The following is a 15,584-nucleotide window of genomic DNA, read 5'->3' as shown; positions in this document are numbered from 1 at the left end:
AAAGGTTGAGGTGCGATCATACCAGCACTAATGCACCGGATCCCATCAGAACTCCGAAGTTAAGCGTGCTTGGGCGAGAGTAGTACTAGGATGGGTGACCTCCTGGGAAGTCCTCGTGTTGCACCCCTCCTTTTAATTTTTTTTTGCTGCTCGGGAAACTGTCCGACGTTGGACGGGAATCCGATCGTTACGGTTAATGTTTTGGGCACGTGCTATGCACTCGATACTTTTTTTCTTTCGTTTCTGCGATCATTTTTGCATTTTTTTTTCATTAGCTCTACGGAGGAACAAAGTGAATTCGAGCACAAAGGTTGACGGGTGCGATCATACCAGCACTAATGCACCGGATCCCATCAGAACTCCGAAGTTAAGCGTGCTTGGGCGAGAGTAGTACTAGGATGGGTGACCTCCTGGGAAGTCCTCGTGTTGCACCCCTCCTTTTAATTTTTTTTTGCTGCTCGGGAAACTGTCCGACGTTGGACGGGAATCCGATCGTTACGGTTAATGTTTTGGGCACGTGCTATGCACTCGATACTTTTTTTCTTTCGTTTCTGCGATCATTTTTGCATTTTTTTTTCATTAGCTCTACGGAGGAACAAAGTGAATTCGAGCGCAAAGGTTGACGGGTGCGATCATACCAGCACTAATGCACCGGATCCCATCAGAACTCCGAAGTTAAGCGTGCTTGGGCGAGAGTAGTACTAGGATGGGTGACCTCCTGGGAAGTCCTCGTGTTGCACCCCTCCTTTTTAATTTTTTTTTGCTGCTCGGGAAACTGTCCGACGTTGGACGGGAATCCATCGTTACGGTTAATGTTTTGGGCACGTGCTCACTCGAAAAGGCGTAAAGTTCGTGTGAAATGCACTCGATACTTTTTTTCTTTCGTTTCTGCGCTCATTTTTGCATTTTTTTTTCATTAGCTCTACGGAGGAACAAAGTGAATTCGAGCGCAAAGGTTGACGGGTGCGATCATACCAGCACTAATGCACCGGATCCCATCAGAACTCCGAAGTTAAGCGTGCTTGGGCGAGAGTAGTACTAGGATGGGTGACCTCCTGGGAAGTCCTCGTGTTGCACCCCTCCTTTTAATTTTTTTTGCTGCTCGGGAAACTGTCCGACGTTGGACGGGAATCCGATCGTTACGGTTAATGTTTTGGGCACGTGCTATGCACTCGATACTTTTTTCTTTCGTTTCTGCGATCATTTTGCATTTTTTTTTCATTAGCTCTACGGAGGAACAAAGTGAATTCGAGCACAAAGGTTGACGGGTGCGATCATACCAGCACTAATGCACCGGATCCCATCAGAACTCCGAAGTTAAGCGTGCTTGGGCGAGAGTAGTACTAGGATGGGTGACCTCCTGGGAAGTCCTCGTGTTGCACCCCTCCTTTTTATTTTTTTTTGCTGCTCGGGAAACTGTCCGACGTTGGACGGGAATCCGATCGTTACGGTTAATGTTTTGGGCACGTGCTCACTCGCAAAAGGCGTAAAGTTCGTGGTGAAATGCACTCGATACTTTTTTTCTTTCGTTTCTGCGCTCATTTTTGCATTTTTTTTTCATTAGCTCTACGGAGGAACAAAGTGAATTCGAGCGCAAAGGTTGACGGGTGCGATCATACCAGCACTAATGCACCGGATCCCATCAGAACTCCGAAGTTAAGCGTGCTTGGGCGAGAGTAGTACTAGGATGGGTGACCTCCTGGGAAGTCCTCGTGTTGCACCCCTCCTTTTTATTTTTTTTTTGCTGCTCGGGAAACTGTCCGACGTTGGACGGGAATCCGATCGTTACGGTTAATGTTTTGGGCACGTGCTATGCACTCGATACTTTTTTTCTTTCGTTTCTGCGATCATTTTTGCATTTTTTTTTCATTAGCTCTACGGAGGAACAAAGTGAATTCGAGCACAAAGGTTGACGGGTGCGATCATACCAGCACTAATGCACCGGATCCCATCAGAACTCCGAAGTTAAGCGTGCTGGGGCGAGAGTAGTACTAGGATGGGTGACCTCCTGGGAAGTCCTCGTGTTGCACCCCTCCTTTTTAATTTTTTTTGCTGCTCGGGAAACTGTCCGACGTTGGACGGGAATCCGATCGTTACGGTTAATGTTTTGGGCACGTGCTATGCACTCGATACTTTTTTTCTTTCGTTTCTGCGATATTTTTGCATTTTTTTTCATTAGCTCTACGGAGGAACAAAGTGAATTCGAGCGCAAAGGTTGACGGGTGCGATCATACCAGCACTAATGCACCGGATCCCATCAGAACTCCGAAGTTAAGCGTGCTCGGGCGAGAGAGAGTAGTACTAGGATGGGTGACCTCCTGGGAAGTCCTCGTGTTGCACCCCTCCTTTTAATTTTTTTTTGCTGCTCGGGAAACTGTCCGACGTTGGACGGGAATCCGATCGTTACGGTTAATGTTTTGGGCACGTGCTCACTCGCAAAAGGCGTAAAGTTCGTGGTGAAATGCACTCGATACTTTTTTTCTTTCGTTTCTGCGCTCATTTTTGCATTTTTTTTTTCATTAGCTCTACGGAGGAACAAAGTGAATTCGAGCGCAAAGGTTGACGGGTGCGATCATACCAGCACTAATGCACCGGATCCCATCAGAACTCCGAAGTTAAGCGTGCTTGGGCGAGAGTAGTACTAGGATGGGTGACCTCCTGGGAAGTCCTCGTGTTGCACCCCTCCTTTTTAATTTTTTTTTGCTGCTCGGGAAACTGTCCGACGTTGGACGGGAATCCGATCGTTACGGTTAATGTTTTGGGCACGTGCTATGCACTCGATACTTTTTTTCTTTCGTTTCTGCGATCATTTTTGCATTTTTTTTTCATTAGCTCTACGGAGGAACAAAGTGAATTCGAGCACAAAGGTTGACGGGTGCGATCATACCAGCACTAATGCACCGGATCCCATCAGAACTCCGAAGTTAAGCGTGCTTGGGCGAGAGTAGTACTAGGATGGGTGACCTCCTGGGAAGTCCTCGTGTTGCACCCCTCCTTTTTAATTTTTTTTTGCTGCTCGGGAAACTGTCCGACGTTGGACGGGAATCCGATCGTTACGGTTAATGTTTTGGGCACGTGCTATGCACTCGATACTTTTTTTCTTTCGTTTCTGCGATCATTTTTGCATTTTTTTTTCATTAGCTCTACGGAGGAACAAAGTGAATTCGAGCACAAAGGTTGACGGGTGCGATCATACCAGCACTAATGCACCGGATCCCATCAGAACTCCGAAGTTAAGCGTGCTTGGGCGAGAGTAGTACTAGGATGGGTGACCTCCTGGGAAGTCCTCGTGTTGCACCCCTCCTTTTAATTTTTTTTTGCTGCTCGGGAAACTGTCCGACGTTGGACGGGAATCCCATCGTTACGGTTAATGTTTTGGGCACGTGCTCACTCGCAAAAGGCGTAAAGTTCGTCGTGTGAAATGCACTCGATACTTTTTTCTTTCGTCTGCGCTCATTTTTGCATTTTTTTTTCATTAGCTCTACGGAGGAACAAAGTGAATTCGAGCGCAAAGGTTGACGGGTGCGATCATACCAGCACTAATGCACCGGATCCCATCAGAACTCCGAAGTTAAGCGTGCTTGGGCGAGAGTAGTACTAGGATGGGTGACCTCCTGGGAAGTCCTCGTGTTGCACCCCTCCTTTTTAATTTTTTTTGCTGCTCGGGAAACTGTCCGACGTTGGACGGGAATCCGATCGTTACGGTTAATGTTTTGGGCACGTGCTATGCACTCGATACTTTTTTTCTTTCGTTTCTGCGATCATTTTTGCATTTTTTTTCATTAGCTCTACGGAGGAACAAAGTGAATTCGAGCAAAAGGTTGACGGGTGCGATCATACCAGCACTAATGCACCGGATCCCATCAGAACTCCAGAAGTTAAGCGTGCTTAAGGGTGCTTGGGCAGAGAGTAGTACTAGGATGGGTGACCTCCTGGGAAGTCCTCGTGTTGCACCCTCCTTTTTAATTTTTTTTTGCTGCTCGGGAAACTGTCCGACGTTGGACGGGAATCCGATCGTTACGGTTAATGTTTTGGGCACGTGCTCACTCGCAAAAGGCGTAAAGTTCTGTGAAATGCACTCGATACTTTTTTTCTTTCGTTTCTGCGCTCATTTTTGCATTTTTTTTTCATTAGCTCTACGGAGGAACAAAGTGAATTCGAGCGCAAAGGTTGACGGGTGCGATCATACCAGCACTAATGCACCGGATCCCATCAGAACTCCGAAGTTAAGCGTGCTTGGGCGAGAGTAGTACTAGGATGGGTGACCTCCTGGGAAGTCCTCGTGTTGCACCCCTCCTTTTTAATTTTTTTTTGCTGCTCGGGAAACTGTCCGACGTTGGACGGGAATCCGATCGTTACGGTTAATGTTTTGGGCACGTGCTATGCACTCGATACTTTTTTCTTTCGTTTCTGCGATCATTTTTGCATTTTTTTTTCATTAGCTCTACGGAGGAACAAAGTGAATTCGAGCGCAAAGGTTGACGGGTGCGATCATACCAGCACTAATGCACCGGATCCCATCAGAACTCCGAAGTTAAGCGTGCTTGGGCGAGAGTAGTACTAGGATGGGTGACCTCCTGGGAAGTCCTCGTGTTGCACCCCTCCTTTTTAATTTTTTTTTGCTGCTCGGGAAACTGTCCGACGTTGGACGGGAATCCGATCGTTACGGTTAATGTTTTGGGCACGTGCTCACTCGCAAAAGGCGTAAAGTTCGTGTGTGAAATGCACTCGATACTTTTTTTCTTTCGTTTCTGCGCTCATTTTTGCATTTTTTTTTCATTAGCTCTACGGAGGAACAAAGTGAATTCGAGCGCAAAGGTTGACGGGTGCGATCATACCAGCACTAATGCACCGGATCCCATCAGAACTCCGAAGTTAAGCGTGCTTGGGCGAGAGTAGTACTAGGATGGGTGACCTCCTGGGAAGTCCTCGTGTTGCACCCCTCCTTTTTAATTTTTTTTTGCTGCTCGGGAAACTGTCCGACGTTGGACGGGAATCCGATCGTTACGGTTAATGTTTTGGGCACGTGCTATGCACTCGATACTTTTTTTCTTTCGTTTCTGCGATCATTTTTGCATTTTTTTTTCATTAGCTCTACGGAGGAACAAAGTGAATTCGAGCGCAAAGGTTGACGGGTGCGATCATACCAGCACTAATGCACCGGATCCCATCAGAACTCCGAAGTTAAGCGTGCTTGGGCGAGAGTAGTACTAGGATGGGTGACCTCCTGGGAAGTCCTCGTGTTGCACCCCTCCTTTTAATTTTTTTTTGCTGCTCGGGAAACTGTCCGACGTTGGACGGGAATCCGATCGTTACGGTTAATGTTTTGGGCACGTGCTCACTCGCAAAAGGCGTAAAGTTCGTGGTGAAATGCACTCGATACTTTTTTCTTTCGTTTCTGCGCTCATTTTTGCATTTTTTTTTCATTAGCTCTACGGAGGAACAAAGTGAATTCGAGCGCAAAGGTTGACGGGTGCGATCATACCAGCACTAATGCACCGGATCCCATCAGAACTCCGAAGTTAAGCGTGCTTGGGCGAGAGTAGTACTAGGATGGGTGACCTCCTGGGAAGTCCTCGTGTTGCACCCCTCCTTTTTAATTTTTTTTTGCTGCTCGGGAAACTGTCCGACGTTGGACGGGAATCCGATCGTTACGGTTAATGTTTTGGGCACGTGCTATGCACTCGATACTTTTTTTCTTTCGTTTCTGCGATCATTTTTGCATTTTTTTTTCATTAGCTCTACGGAGGAACAAAGTGAATTCGAGCACAAAGGTTGACGGGTGCGATCATACCAGCACTAATGCACCGGATCCCATCAGAACTCCGAAGTTAAGCGTGCTTGGGCGAGAGTAGTACTAGGATGGGTGACCTCCTGGGAAGTCCTCGTGTTGCACCCCTCCTTTTTAATTTTTTTTTGCTGCTCGGGAAACTGTCCGACGTTGGACGGGAATCCGATCGTTACGGTTAATGTTTTGGGCACGTGCTCACTCGCAAAAGGCGTAAAGTTCGTGTGAAATGCACTCGATACTTTTTTTCTTTCGTTTCTGCGCTCATTTTTGCATTTTTTTTTCATTAGCTCTACGGAGGAACAAAGTGAATTCGAGCGCAAAGGTTGACGGGTGCGATCATACCAGCACTAATGCACCGGATCCCATCAGAACTCCGAAGTTAAGCGTGCTTGGGCGAGAGTAGTACTAGGATGGGTGACCTCCTGGGAAGTCCTCGTGTTGCACCCCTCCTTTTTAATTTTTTTTTGCTGCTCGGGAAACTGTCCGACGTTGGACGGGAATCCGATCGTTACGGTTAATGTTTTGGGCACGTGCTATGCACTCGATACTTTTTTTCTTTCGTTTCTGCGATCATTTTTGCATTTTTTTTTCATTAGCTCTACGGAGGAACAAAGTGAATTCGAGCGCAAAGGTTGACGGGTGCGATCATACCAGCACTAATGCACCGGATCCCATCAGAACTCCGAAGTTAAGCGTGCTCGGGCGAGAGTAGTACTAGAATGGGTGACCTCCTGGGAAGTCCTCGTGTTGCACCCCTCCTTTTTAATTTTTTTTTTGCTGCTCGGGAAACTGTCCGACGTTGGACGGGAATCCGATCGTTACGGTTAATGTTTTGGGCACGTGCTCACTCGCAAAAGGCGTAAAGTTCGTTGTGAAATGCACTCGATACTTTTTTTCTTTCGTTTCTGCGCTCATTTTTGCATTTTTTTTTAATTAGCTCTACGGAGGAACAAAGTGAAATCGAGCGCAAAGGTTGACGGGTGCGATCATACCAGCACTAATGCACCGGATCCCATCAGAACTCCGAAGTTAAGCGTGCTTGGGCGAGAGTAGTACTAGGATGGGTGACCTCCTGGGAAGTCCTCGTGTTGCACCCCTCTTTTTAATTTTTTTTTGCTGCTCGGGAAACTGTCCGACGTTGGACGGGAATCCGATCGTTACGGTTAATGTTTTGGGCACGTGCTATGCACTCGATACTTTTTTTCTTTCGTTTCTGCGATCATTTTTGCATTTTTTTTTCATTAGCTCTACGGAGGAGGAACAAAGTGAATTCGAGCACAAAGGTTGACGGGTGCGATCATACCAGCACTAATGCACCGGATCCCATCAGAACTCCGAAGTTAAGCGTGCTTGGGCGAGAGTAGTAGTAGTAGGAGGGGTGACCTCCTGGGAAGTCCTCGTGTTGCACCCCTCCTTTTTAATTTTTTTTTGCTGCTCGGGAAACTGTCCGACGTTGGACGGGAATCCGATCGTTACGGTTAATGTTTTGGGCACGTGCTATGCACTCGATACTTTTTTTCTTTCGTTTCTGCGATCATTTTTGCATTTTTTTTCATTAGCTCTACGGAGGAACAAAGTGAATTCGAGCGCAAAGGTTGACGGGTGCGATCATACCAGCACTAATGCACCGGATCCCATCAGAACTCCGAAGTTAAGCGTGCTTGGGCGAGAGTAGTACTAGGATGGGTGACCTCCTGGGAAGTCCTCGTGTTGCACCCCTCCTTTTAATTTTTTTTTGCTGCTCGGGAAACTGTCCGACGTTGGACGGGAATCCCATCGTTACGGTTAATGTTTTGGGCACGTGCTCACTCGCAAAAGGCGTAAGTTCGTTGTGAAATGCACTCGATACTTTTTTCTTTCGTTTCTGCGCTCATTTTGCATTTTTTTTTCATTAGCTCTACGGAGGAACAAAGTGAATTCGAGCGCAAAGGTTGACGGGTGCGATCATACCAGCACTAATGCACCGGATCCCATCAGAACTCCGAAGTTAAGCGTGCTTGGGCGAGAGTAGTACTAGGATGGGTGACCTCCTGGGAAGTCCTCGTGTTGCACCCCTCCTTTTTAATTTTTTTTGCTGCTCGGGAAACTGTCCGACGTTGGACGGGAATCCCATCGTTACGGTTAATGTTTTGGGCACGTGCTATGCACTCGATACTTTTTTTCTTTCGTTTCTGCGATCATTTTTGCATTTTTTTTTCATTAGCTCTACGGAGGAACAAAGTGAATTCGAGCGCAAAGGTTGACGGGTGCGATCATACCAGCACTAATGCACCGGATCCCATCAGAACTCCGAAGTTAAGCGTGCTTGGGCGGGAGAGAGTAGTACTAGGATGGGTGACCTCCTGGGAAGTCCTCGTGTTGCACCCCTCCTTTTTAATTTTTTTTGCTGCTCGGGAAACTGTCCGACGTTGGACGGGAATCCGATCGTTACGGTTTAATGTTTGGGCACGTGCTCACTCGCAAAAGGCGTAAAGTTCGTGTGAAATGCACTCGATACTTTTTTTCTTTCGTTTCTGCGCATTTTTGCATTTTTTTTTCATTAGCTCTACGGAGGAACAAAGTGAATTCGAGCGCAAAGGTTGACGGGTGCGATCATACCAGCACTAATGCACCGGATCCCATCAGAACTCCGAAGTTAAGCGTGCTTGGGCGAGAGTAGTACTAGGATGGGTGACCTCCTGGGAAGTCCTCGTGTTGCACCCCTCCTTTTAATTTTTTTTTGCTGCTCGGGAAACTGTCCGACGTTGGACGGGAATCCGATCGTTACGGTTAATGTTTTGGGCACGTGCTATGCACTCGATACTTTTTTCTTTCGTTTCTGCGATCATTTTTGCATTTTTTTTTCATTAGCTCTACGGAGGAACAAAGTGAATTCGAGCACAAAGGTTGACTGGTGCGATCATACCAGCACTAATGCACCGGATCCCATCAGAACTCCGAAGTTAAGCGTGCTTGGGCGAGAGTAGTACTAGGATGGGTGACCTCCTGGGAAGTCCTCGTGTTGCACCCCCCTTTTTAATTTTTTTTGCTGCTCGGGAAACTGTCCGACGTTGGACGGGAATCCCATCGTTACGGTTAATGTTTGGGCACGTGCTCACTCGCAAAAGGCGTAAAGTTCGTTGTGAAATGCACTCGATACTTTTTTCTTTCGTTTCTGCGCTCATTTTTGCATTTTTTTCATTAGCTCTACGGAGGAACAAAGTGAATTCGAGCGCAAAGGTTGACGGGTGCGATCATACCAGCACTAATGCACCGGATCCCATCAGAACTCCGAAGTTAAGCGTGCTTGGGCGAGAGTAGTACTAGGATGGGTGACCTCCTGGGAAGTCCTCGTGTTGCACCCCTCCTTTTAATTTTTTTTTGCTGCTCGGGAAACTGTCCGACGTTGGACGGGAATCCGATCGTTACGGTTAATGTTTGGGCACGTGCTCACTCGCAAAAGGCGTAAGGTTCGTGGTGAAATGCACTCGATACTTTTTTTCTTTCGTTTCTGCGCTCGATTTTTGCATTTTTTTTCATTAGCTCTACGGAGGAACAAAGTGAATTCGAGCGCAAAGGTTGACGGGTGCGATCATACCAGCACTAATGCACCGGATCCCATCAGAACTCCGAAGTTAAGCGTGCTTGGGCGAGAGTAGTACTAGGATGGGTGACCTCCTGGGAAGTCCTCGTGTTGCACCCCTCCTTTTTAATTTTTTTTTGCTGCTCGGGAAACTGTCCGACGTTGGACGGGAATCCGATCGTTACGGTTAATGTTTTGGGCACGTGCTCACTCGCAAAAGGCGTAGTTCGTGGTGAAATGCACTCGATATTTTTTCTTTCGTTTCTGCGCTCATTTTTGCATTTTTTTTTCATTAGCTCTACGGAGGAACAAAGTGAATTCGAGCGCAAAGGTTGACGGGTGCGATCATACCAGCACTAATGCACCGGATCCCATCAGAACTCCGAAGTTAAGCGTGCTTGGGCGAGAGTAGTACTAGGATGGGTGACCTCCTGGGAAGTCCTCGTGTTGCACCCCTCCTTTTTAATTTTTTTTGCTGCTCGGGAAACTGTCCGACGTTGGACGGGAATCCGATCGTTACGGTTAATGTTTTGGGCACGTGCTATGCACTCGATACTTTTTTTCTTTCGTTTCTGCGATCATTTTTGCATTTTTTTTTCATTAGCTCTACGGAGGAACAAAGTGAATTCGAGCACAAAGGTTGACTGGTGCGATCATACCAGCACTAATGCACCGGATCCCATCAGAACTCCGAAGTTAAGCGTGCTTGGGCGAGAGTAGTACTAGGATGGGTGACCTCCTGGGAAGTCCTCGTGTTGCACCCCTCCTTTTTAATTTTTTTTGCTGCTCGGGAAACTGTCCGACGTTGGACGGGAATCCCATCGTTACGGTTAATGTTTTGGGCACGTGCTCACTCGCAAAAGGCGTAAGGTTCGTGTGAAATGCACTCGATACTTTTTTTCTTTCGTTTCTGCGCTCATTTTTGCATTTTTTTTCATTAGCTCTACGGAGGAACAAAGTGAATTCGAGCGCAAAGGTTGACGGGTGCGATCATACCAGCACTAATGCACCGGATCCCATCAGAACTCCGAAGTTAAGCGTGCTTGGGCGAGAGTAGTACTAGGATGGGTGACCTCCTGGGAAGTCCTCGTGTTGCACCCCTCCTTTTTAATTTTTTTTTGCTGCTCGGGAAACTGTCCGACGTTGGACGGGAATCCGATCGTTACGGTTAATGTTTTGGGCACGTGCTCACTCGCAAAAGGCGTAAAGTTCGTGTGAAATGCACTCGATACTTTTTTTCTTTCGTTTCTGCGCTCATTTTTGCATTTTTTTTTCATTAGCTCTACGGAGGAACAAAGTGAATTCGAGCGCAAAGGTTGACGGGTGCGATCATACCAGCACTAATGCACCGGATCCCATCAGAACTCCGAAGTTAAGCGTGCTTGGGCGAGAGTAGTACTAGGATGGGTGACCTCCTGGGAAGTCCTCGTGTTGCACCCTCCTTTTTAATTTTTTTTTGCTGCTCGGGAAACTGTCCGACGTTGGACGGGAATCCGATCGTTACGGTTAATGTTTTGGGCACGTGCTCACTCGCAAAAGGCGTAAAGTTCGTGGTGAAATGCACTCGATACTTTTTTTCTTTCGTTTCTGCGCTCATTTTGCATTTTTTTTTCATTAGCTCTACGGAGGAACAAAGTGAATTCGAGCGCAAAGGTTGACGGGTGCGATCATACCAGCACTAATGCACCGGATCCCATCAGAACTCCGAAGTTAAGCGTGCTTGGGCGAGAGTAGTACTAGGATGGGTGACCTCCTGGGAAGTCCTCGTGTTGCACCCCTCCTTTTTAATTTTTTTTGCTGCTCGGGAAACTGTCCGACGTTGGACGGGAATCCGATCGTTACGGTTAATGTTTTGGGCACGTGCTATGCACTCGATACTTTTTTCTTTCGTTTCTGCGATCATTTTTGCATTTTTTTTTCATTAGCTCTACGGAGGAACAAAGTGAATTCGAGCACAAAGGTTGACTGGTGCGATCATACCAGCACTAATGCACCGGATCCCATCAGAACTCCGAAGTTAAGCGTGCTTGGGCGAGAGTAGTACTAGGATGGGTGACCTCCTGGGAAGTCCTCGTGTTGCACCCCTCCTTTTTAATTTTTTTTTGCTGCTCGGGAAACTGTCCGACGTTGGACGGGAATCCGATCGTTACGGTTAATGTTTTGGGCACGTGCTCACTCGCAAAAGGCGTAAGGTTCGTTGTGAAATGCACTCGATACTTTTTTTCTTTCGTTTCTGCGCTCATTTTTGCATTTTTTTTCATTAGCTCTACGGAGGAACAAAGTGAATTCGAGCGCAAAGGTTGACGGGTGCGATCATACCAGCACTAATGCACCGGATCCCATCAGAACTCCGAAGTTAAGCGTGCTCGGGCGAGAGTAGTACTAGAATGGGTGACCTCCTGGGAAGTCCTCGTGTTGCACCCCTCCTTTTTAATTTTTTTTTGCTGCTCGGGAAACTGTCCGACGTTGGACGGGAATCCGATCGTTACGGTTAATGTTTTGGGCACGTGCTCACTCGCAAAAGGCGTAAAGTTCGTGGTGAAATGCACTCGATACTTTTTTTCTTTCGTTTCTGCGCTCATTTTTGCATTTTTTTTTCATTAGCTCTACGGAGGAACAAAGTGAATTCGAGCGCAAAGGTTGACGGGTGCGATCATACCAGCACTAATGCACCGGATCCCATCAGAACTCCGAAGTTAAGCGTGCTTGGGCGAGAGTAGTACTAGGATGGGTGACCTCCTGGGAAGTCCTCGTGTTGCACCCCTCCTTTTTAATTTTTTTTTGCTGCTCGGGAAACTGTCCGACGTTGGACGGGAATCCGATCGTTACGGTTAATGTTTTGGGCACGTGCTATGCACTCGATACTTTTTTCTTTCGTTTCTGCGATCATTTTTGCATTTTTTTTTCATTAGCTCTACGGAGGAACAAAGTGAATTCGAGCACAAAGGTTGACGGGTGCGATCATACCAGCACTAATGCACCGGATCCCATCAGAACTCCGAAGTTAAGCGTGCTGGGCGAGAGTAGTACTAGGATGGGTGACCTCCTGGGAAGTCCTCGTGTTGCACCCCTCCTTTTTAATTTTTTTTTGCTGCTCGGGAAACTGTCCGACGTTGGACGGGAATCCGATCGTTACGGTTAATGTTTTGGGCACGTGCTCACTCGCAAAGGCGTAAAGTTCGTGGTGAAATGCACTCGATACTTTTTTTCTTTCGTTTCTGCGCTCATTTTTGCATTTTTTTTTCATTAGCTCTACGGAGGAACAAAGTGAATTCGAGCGCAAAGGTTGACGGGTGCGATCATACCAGCACTAATGCACCGGATCCCATCAGAACTCCGAAGTTAAGCGTGCTTGGGCGAGAGTAGTACTAGGATGGGTGACCTCCTGGGAAGTCCTCGTGTTGCACCCCTCCTTTTTAATTTTTTTTTGCTGCTCGGGAAACTGTCCGACGTTGGACGGGAATCCGATCGTTACGGTTAATGTTTTGGGCACGTGCTATGCACTCGATACTTTTTTTCTTTCGTTTCTGCGATCATTTTTGCATTTTTTTTTCATTAGCTCTACGGAGGAACAAAGTGAATTCGAGCGCAAAGGTTGACGGGTGCGATCATACCAGCACTAATGCACCGGATCCCATCAGAACTCCGAAGTTAAGCGTGCTTGGGCGAGAGTAGTACTAGGATGGGTGACCTCCTGGGAAGTCCTCGTGTTGCACCCCTCCTTTTTAATTTTTTTTTGCTGCTCGGGAAACTGTCCGACGTTGGACGGGAATCCCATCGTTACGGTTAATGTTTTGGGCACGTGCTCACTCGCAAAAGGCGTAAAGTTCGTTGTGAAATGCACTCGATACTTTTTTTCTTTCGTTTCTGCGCTCATTTTTGCATTTTTTTTCATTAGCTCTACGGAGGAACAAAGTGAATTCGAGCGCAAAGGTTGACGGGTGCGATCATACCAGCACTAATGCACCGGATCCCATCAGAACTCCGAAGTTAAGCGTGCTGGGCGAGAGTAGTACTAGGATGGGTGACCTCCTGGGAAGTCCTCGTGTTGCACCCCTCCTTTTTAATTTTTTTTTGCTGCTCGGGAAACTGTCCGACGTTGGACGGGAATCCGATCGTTACGGTTAATGTTTTGGGCACGTGCTCACTCGCAAAAGGCGTAAAGTTCGTGGTGAAATGCACTCGATACTTTTTTTCTTTCGTTTCTGCGCTCATTTTTGCATTTTTTTTTCATTAGCTCTACGGAGGAACAAAGTGAATTCGAGCGCAAAGGTTGACGGGTGCGATCATACCAGCACTAATGCACCGGATCCCATCAGAACTCCGAAGTTAAGCGTGCTTGGGCGAGAGTAGTACTAGGATGGGTGACCTCCTGGGAAGTCCTCGTGTTGCACCCCTCCTTTTTAATTTTTTTTTGCTGCTCGGGAAACTGTCCGACGTTGGACGGGAATCCGATCGTTACGGTTAATGTTTTGGGCACGTGCTCACTCGCAAAAGGCGTAAAGTTCGTGGTGAAATGCACTCGATACTTTTTTCTTTCGTTTCTGCGCTCATTTTTGCATTTTTTTTTCATTAGCTCTACGGAGGAACAAAGTGAATTCGAGCGCAAAGGTTGACGGGTGCGATCATACCAGCACTAATGCACCGGATCCCATCAGAACTCCGAAGTTAAGCGTGCTTGGGCGAGAGTAGTACTAGGATGGGTGACCTCCTGGGAAGTCCTCGTGTTGCACCCCTCCTTTTTAATTTTTTTTTGCTGCTCGGGAAACTGTCCGACGTTGGACGGGAATCCGATCGTTACGGTTAATGTTTTGGGCACGTGCTATGCACTCGATACTTTTTTCTTTCGTTTCTGCGATCATTTTTGCATTTTTTTTCATTAGCTCTACGGAGGAACAAAGTGAATTCGAGCACAAAGGTTGACGGGTGCGATCATACCAGCACTAATGCACCGGATCCCATCAGAACTCCGAAGTTAAGCGTGCTTGGGCGAGAGTAGTACTAGGATGGGTGACCTCCTGGGAAGTCCTCGTGTTGCACCCCTCCTTTTTAATTTTTTTTTGCTGCTCGGGAAACTGTCCGACGTTGGACGGGAATCCGATCGTTACGGTTAATGTTTTGGGCACGTGCTCACTCGCAAAAGGCGTAAGGTTCGTTGTGAAATGCACTCGATACTTTTTTCTTTCGTTTCTGCGCTCATTTTTGCATTTTTTTTTCATTAGCTCTACGGAGGAACAAAGTGAATTCGAGCGCAAAGGTTGACGGGTGCGATCATACCAGCACTAATGCACCGGATCCCATCAGAACTCCGAAGTTAAGCGTGCTTGGGCGAGAGTAGTACTAGGATGGGTGACCTCCTGGGAAGTCCTCGTGTTGCACCCCTCCTTTTAATTTTTTTTTGCTGCTCGGGAAACTGTCCGACGTTGGACGGGAATCCGATCGTTACGGTTAATGTTTTGGGCACGTGCTCACTCGCAAAAGGCGTAAAGTTCGTGGTGAAATGCACTCGATACTTTTTTCTTTCGTTTCTGCGCTCATTTTTGCATTTTTTTTTCATTAGCTCTACGGAGGAACAAAGTGAATTCGAGCGCAAAGGTTGACGGGTGCGATCATACCAGCACTAATGCACCGGATCCCATCAGAACTCCGAAGTTAAGCGTGCTTGGGCGAGAGTAGTACTAGGATGGGTGACCTCCTGGGAAGTCCTCGTGTTGCACCCCTCCTTTTAATTTTTTTTTGCTGCTCGGGAAACTGTCCGACGTTGGACGGGAATCCGATCGTTACGGTTAATGTTTTGGGCACGTGCTATGCACTCGATACTTTTTTTCTTTCGTTTCTGCGATCATTTTTGCATTTTTTTTCATTAGCTCTACGGAGGAACAAAGTGAATTCGAGCACAAAGGTTGACGGGTGCGATCATACCAGCACTAATGCACCGGATCCCATCAGAACTCCGAAGTTAAGCGTGCTGGGCGAGAGTAGTACTAGGATGGGTGACCTCCTGGGAAGTCCTCGTGTTGCACCCCTCCTTTTTAATTTTTTTTTGCTGCTCGGGAAACTGTCCGACGTTGGACGGGAATCCGATCGTTACGGTTAATGTTTTGGGCACGTGCTCACTCGCAAAAGGCGTAAAGTTCGTGGTGAAATGCACTCGATACTTTTTTTCTTTCGTTTCTGCGCTCATTTTTGCATTTTTTTTTCATTAGCTCTACGGAGGAACAAAGTGAATTC

The 15,584-nt window shown here is 47.2% G+C and overlaps 47 non-coding genes and 1 pseudogene across 47 annotated transcripts; all 48 read left to right on the top strand.

Moving 5' to 3' along the window:
* Positions 1–8: 8 nt before the first annotated feature.
* Positions 9–127, top strand: LOC116190867. The gene has a single exon (XR_004153057.1). It is a non-coding gene; the product is annotated as a 5S ribosomal RNA (ribosomal RNA).
* A 189-nt stretch (positions 128–316) lies between these two features.
* Positions 317–435, top strand: LOC116190832. The gene has a single exon (XR_004153024.1). It is a non-coding gene; the product is annotated as a 5S ribosomal RNA (ribosomal RNA).
* A 189-nt stretch (positions 436–624) lies between these two features.
* On the top strand, positions 625–743 carry LOC116190831. Its single transcript, XR_004153023.1, has one exon. It is a non-coding gene; the product is annotated as a 5S ribosomal RNA (ribosomal RNA).
* A 218-nt stretch (positions 744–961) lies between these two features.
* LOC116190829 lies at positions 962–1,080 on the top strand. The gene has a single exon (XR_004153022.1). It is a non-coding gene; the product is annotated as a 5S ribosomal RNA (ribosomal RNA).
* Positions 1,081–1,266: 186 nt separating this feature from the next.
* Positions 1,267–1,385, top strand: LOC116190828. The gene has a single exon (XR_004153021.1). It is a non-coding gene; the product is annotated as a 5S ribosomal RNA (ribosomal RNA).
* Positions 1,386–1,605: 220 nt separating this feature from the next.
* LOC116190827 lies at positions 1,606–1,724 on the top strand. The gene has a single exon (XR_004153020.1). It is a non-coding gene; the product is annotated as a 5S ribosomal RNA (ribosomal RNA).
* A 190-nt stretch (positions 1,725–1,914) lies between these two features.
* Positions 1,915–2,033, top strand: LOC116190860. The gene has a single exon (XR_004153050.1). It is a non-coding gene; the product is annotated as a 5S ribosomal RNA (ribosomal RNA).
* A 187-nt stretch (positions 2,034–2,220) lies between these two features.
* On the top strand, positions 2,221–2,343 carry LOC116190907. The gene has a single exon (XR_004153095.1). It is a non-coding gene; the product is annotated as a 5S ribosomal RNA (ribosomal RNA).
* A 221-nt stretch (positions 2,344–2,564) lies between these two features.
* Positions 2,565–2,683, top strand: LOC116190826. The gene has a single exon (XR_004153019.1). It is a non-coding gene; the product is annotated as a 5S ribosomal RNA (ribosomal RNA).
* A 190-nt stretch (positions 2,684–2,873) lies between these two features.
* Positions 2,874–2,992, top strand: LOC116190825. Its single transcript, XR_004153018.1, has one exon. It is a non-coding gene; the product is annotated as a 5S ribosomal RNA (ribosomal RNA).
* Positions 2,993–3,182: 190 nt separating this feature from the next.
* LOC116190823 lies at positions 3,183–3,301 on the top strand. Its single transcript, XR_004153017.1, has one exon. It is a non-coding gene; the product is annotated as a 5S ribosomal RNA (ribosomal RNA).
* A 219-nt stretch (positions 3,302–3,520) lies between these two features.
* On the top strand, positions 3,521–3,639 carry LOC116190822. Its single transcript, XR_004153016.1, has one exon. It is a non-coding gene; the product is annotated as a 5S ribosomal RNA (ribosomal RNA).
* Positions 3,640–3,826: 187 nt separating this feature from the next.
* On the top strand, positions 3,827–3,957 carry LOC116190920 (annotated as a pseudogene).
* Positions 3,958–4,175: 218 nt separating this feature from the next.
* On the top strand, positions 4,176–4,294 carry LOC116190821. The gene has a single exon (XR_004153015.1). It is a non-coding gene; the product is annotated as a 5S ribosomal RNA (ribosomal RNA).
* Positions 4,295–4,483: 189 nt separating this feature from the next.
* LOC116190819 lies at positions 4,484–4,602 on the top strand. The gene has a single exon (XR_004153013.1). It is a non-coding gene; the product is annotated as a 5S ribosomal RNA (ribosomal RNA).
* Positions 4,603–4,824: 222 nt separating this feature from the next.
* LOC116190818 lies at positions 4,825–4,943 on the top strand. The gene has a single exon (XR_004153012.1). It is a non-coding gene; the product is annotated as a 5S ribosomal RNA (ribosomal RNA).
* A 190-nt stretch (positions 4,944–5,133) lies between these two features.
* Positions 5,134–5,252, top strand: LOC116190817. The gene has a single exon (XR_004153011.1). It is a non-coding gene; the product is annotated as a 5S ribosomal RNA (ribosomal RNA).
* A 219-nt stretch (positions 5,253–5,471) lies between these two features.
* LOC116190816 lies at positions 5,472–5,590 on the top strand. The gene has a single exon (XR_004153010.1). It is a non-coding gene; the product is annotated as a 5S ribosomal RNA (ribosomal RNA).
* Positions 5,591–5,780: 190 nt separating this feature from the next.
* On the top strand, positions 5,781–5,899 carry LOC116190815. The gene has a single exon (XR_004153009.1). It is a non-coding gene; the product is annotated as a 5S ribosomal RNA (ribosomal RNA).
* A 220-nt stretch (positions 5,900–6,119) lies between these two features.
* LOC116190814 lies at positions 6,120–6,238 on the top strand. The gene has a single exon (XR_004153008.1). It is a non-coding gene; the product is annotated as a 5S ribosomal RNA (ribosomal RNA).
* Positions 6,239–6,428: 190 nt separating this feature from the next.
* On the top strand, positions 6,429–6,547 carry LOC116190866. The gene has a single exon (XR_004153056.1). It is a non-coding gene; the product is annotated as a 5S ribosomal RNA (ribosomal RNA).
* A 222-nt stretch (positions 6,548–6,769) lies between these two features.
* LOC116190813 lies at positions 6,770–6,888 on the top strand. The gene has a single exon (XR_004153007.1). It is a non-coding gene; the product is annotated as a 5S ribosomal RNA (ribosomal RNA).
* Positions 6,889–7,080: 192 nt separating this feature from the next.
* LOC116190914 lies at positions 7,081–7,202 on the top strand. The gene has a single exon (XR_004153100.1). It is a non-coding gene; the product is annotated as a 5S ribosomal RNA (ribosomal RNA).
* Positions 7,203–7,391: 189 nt separating this feature from the next.
* Positions 7,392–7,510, top strand: LOC116190812. Its single transcript, XR_004153006.1, has one exon. It is a non-coding gene; the product is annotated as a 5S ribosomal RNA (ribosomal RNA).
* Positions 7,511–7,727: 217 nt separating this feature from the next.
* Positions 7,728–7,846, top strand: LOC116190811. Its single transcript, XR_004153005.1, has one exon. It is a non-coding gene; the product is annotated as a 5S ribosomal RNA (ribosomal RNA).
* A 189-nt stretch (positions 7,847–8,035) lies between these two features.
* Positions 8,036–8,158, top strand: LOC116190906. Its single transcript, XR_004153094.1, has one exon. It is a non-coding gene; the product is annotated as a 5S ribosomal RNA (ribosomal RNA).
* A 217-nt stretch (positions 8,159–8,375) lies between these two features.
* Positions 8,376–8,494, top strand: LOC116190810. The gene has a single exon (XR_004153004.1). It is a non-coding gene; the product is annotated as a 5S ribosomal RNA (ribosomal RNA).
* A 188-nt stretch (positions 8,495–8,682) lies between these two features.
* On the top strand, positions 8,683–8,801 carry LOC116190863. Its single transcript, XR_004153053.1, has one exon. It is a non-coding gene; the product is annotated as a 5S ribosomal RNA (ribosomal RNA).
* A 215-nt stretch (positions 8,802–9,016) lies between these two features.
* LOC116190808 lies at positions 9,017–9,135 on the top strand. Its single transcript, XR_004153002.1, has one exon. It is a non-coding gene; the product is annotated as a 5S ribosomal RNA (ribosomal RNA).
* Positions 9,136–9,354: 219 nt separating this feature from the next.
* On the top strand, positions 9,355–9,473 carry LOC116190807. The gene has a single exon (XR_004153001.1). It is a non-coding gene; the product is annotated as a 5S ribosomal RNA (ribosomal RNA).
* A 217-nt stretch (positions 9,474–9,690) lies between these two features.
* On the top strand, positions 9,691–9,809 carry LOC116190806. The gene has a single exon (XR_004153000.1). It is a non-coding gene; the product is annotated as a 5S ribosomal RNA (ribosomal RNA).
* Positions 9,810–9,998: 189 nt separating this feature from the next.
* On the top strand, positions 9,999–10,117 carry LOC116190862. The gene has a single exon (XR_004153052.1). It is a non-coding gene; the product is annotated as a 5S ribosomal RNA (ribosomal RNA).
* A 218-nt stretch (positions 10,118–10,335) lies between these two features.
* LOC116190805 lies at positions 10,336–10,454 on the top strand. The gene has a single exon (XR_004152999.1). It is a non-coding gene; the product is annotated as a 5S ribosomal RNA (ribosomal RNA).
* A 220-nt stretch (positions 10,455–10,674) lies between these two features.
* Positions 10,675–10,793, top strand: LOC116190859. Its single transcript, XR_004153049.1, has one exon. It is a non-coding gene; the product is annotated as a 5S ribosomal RNA (ribosomal RNA).
* Positions 10,794–11,012: 219 nt separating this feature from the next.
* LOC116190804 lies at positions 11,013–11,131 on the top strand. Its single transcript, XR_004152998.1, has one exon. It is a non-coding gene; the product is annotated as a 5S ribosomal RNA (ribosomal RNA).
* A 188-nt stretch (positions 11,132–11,319) lies between these two features.
* Positions 11,320–11,438, top strand: LOC116190861. Its single transcript, XR_004153051.1, has one exon. It is a non-coding gene; the product is annotated as a 5S ribosomal RNA (ribosomal RNA).
* Positions 11,439–11,658: 220 nt separating this feature from the next.
* LOC116190865 lies at positions 11,659–11,777 on the top strand. Its single transcript, XR_004153055.1, has one exon. It is a non-coding gene; the product is annotated as a 5S ribosomal RNA (ribosomal RNA).
* Positions 11,778–11,998: 221 nt separating this feature from the next.
* Positions 11,999–12,117, top strand: LOC116190803. The gene has a single exon (XR_004152997.1). It is a non-coding gene; the product is annotated as a 5S ribosomal RNA (ribosomal RNA).
* A 189-nt stretch (positions 12,118–12,306) lies between these two features.
* Positions 12,307–12,424, top strand: LOC116190896. Its single transcript, XR_004153085.1, has one exon. It is a non-coding gene; the product is annotated as a 5S ribosomal RNA (ribosomal RNA).
* Positions 12,425–12,644: 220 nt separating this feature from the next.
* On the top strand, positions 12,645–12,763 carry LOC116190802. The gene has a single exon (XR_004152996.1). It is a non-coding gene; the product is annotated as a 5S ribosomal RNA (ribosomal RNA).
* Positions 12,764–12,953: 190 nt separating this feature from the next.
* On the top strand, positions 12,954–13,072 carry LOC116190801. The gene has a single exon (XR_004152995.1). It is a non-coding gene; the product is annotated as a 5S ribosomal RNA (ribosomal RNA).
* A 220-nt stretch (positions 13,073–13,292) lies between these two features.
* LOC116190895 lies at positions 13,293–13,410 on the top strand. Its single transcript, XR_004153084.1, has one exon. It is a non-coding gene; the product is annotated as a 5S ribosomal RNA (ribosomal RNA).
* Positions 13,411–13,631: 221 nt separating this feature from the next.
* Positions 13,632–13,750, top strand: LOC116190800. The gene has a single exon (XR_004152994.1). It is a non-coding gene; the product is annotated as a 5S ribosomal RNA (ribosomal RNA).
* A 220-nt stretch (positions 13,751–13,970) lies between these two features.
* Positions 13,971–14,089, top strand: LOC116190799. Its single transcript, XR_004152993.1, has one exon. It is a non-coding gene; the product is annotated as a 5S ribosomal RNA (ribosomal RNA).
* Positions 14,090–14,277: 188 nt separating this feature from the next.
* On the top strand, positions 14,278–14,396 carry LOC116190797. Its single transcript, XR_004152991.1, has one exon. It is a non-coding gene; the product is annotated as a 5S ribosomal RNA (ribosomal RNA).
* A 220-nt stretch (positions 14,397–14,616) lies between these two features.
* On the top strand, positions 14,617–14,735 carry LOC116190796. The gene has a single exon (XR_004152990.1). It is a non-coding gene; the product is annotated as a 5S ribosomal RNA (ribosomal RNA).
* Positions 14,736–14,954: 219 nt separating this feature from the next.
* LOC116190795 lies at positions 14,955–15,073 on the top strand. Its single transcript, XR_004152989.1, has one exon. It is a non-coding gene; the product is annotated as a 5S ribosomal RNA (ribosomal RNA).
* A 188-nt stretch (positions 15,074–15,261) lies between these two features.
* LOC116190894 lies at positions 15,262–15,379 on the top strand. The gene has a single exon (XR_004153083.1). It is a non-coding gene; the product is annotated as a 5S ribosomal RNA (ribosomal RNA).
* Positions 15,380–15,584: the final 205 nt, after the last annotated feature.

The sequence above is a fragment of the Punica granatum genome, unplaced genomic scaffold (genome assembly GCF_007655135.1).
Source record: "Punica granatum isolate Tunisia-2019 unplaced genomic scaffold, ASM765513v2 Contig00509, whole genome shotgun sequence".
In the NCBI taxonomy this organism is placed as follows: domain Eukaryota; kingdom Viridiplantae; phylum Streptophyta; class Magnoliopsida; order Myrtales; family Lythraceae; genus Punica; species Punica granatum.
Note: the sequence above shows the minus strand (reverse complement) of the source record. Positions and strands in the feature narration are given on the sequence as shown.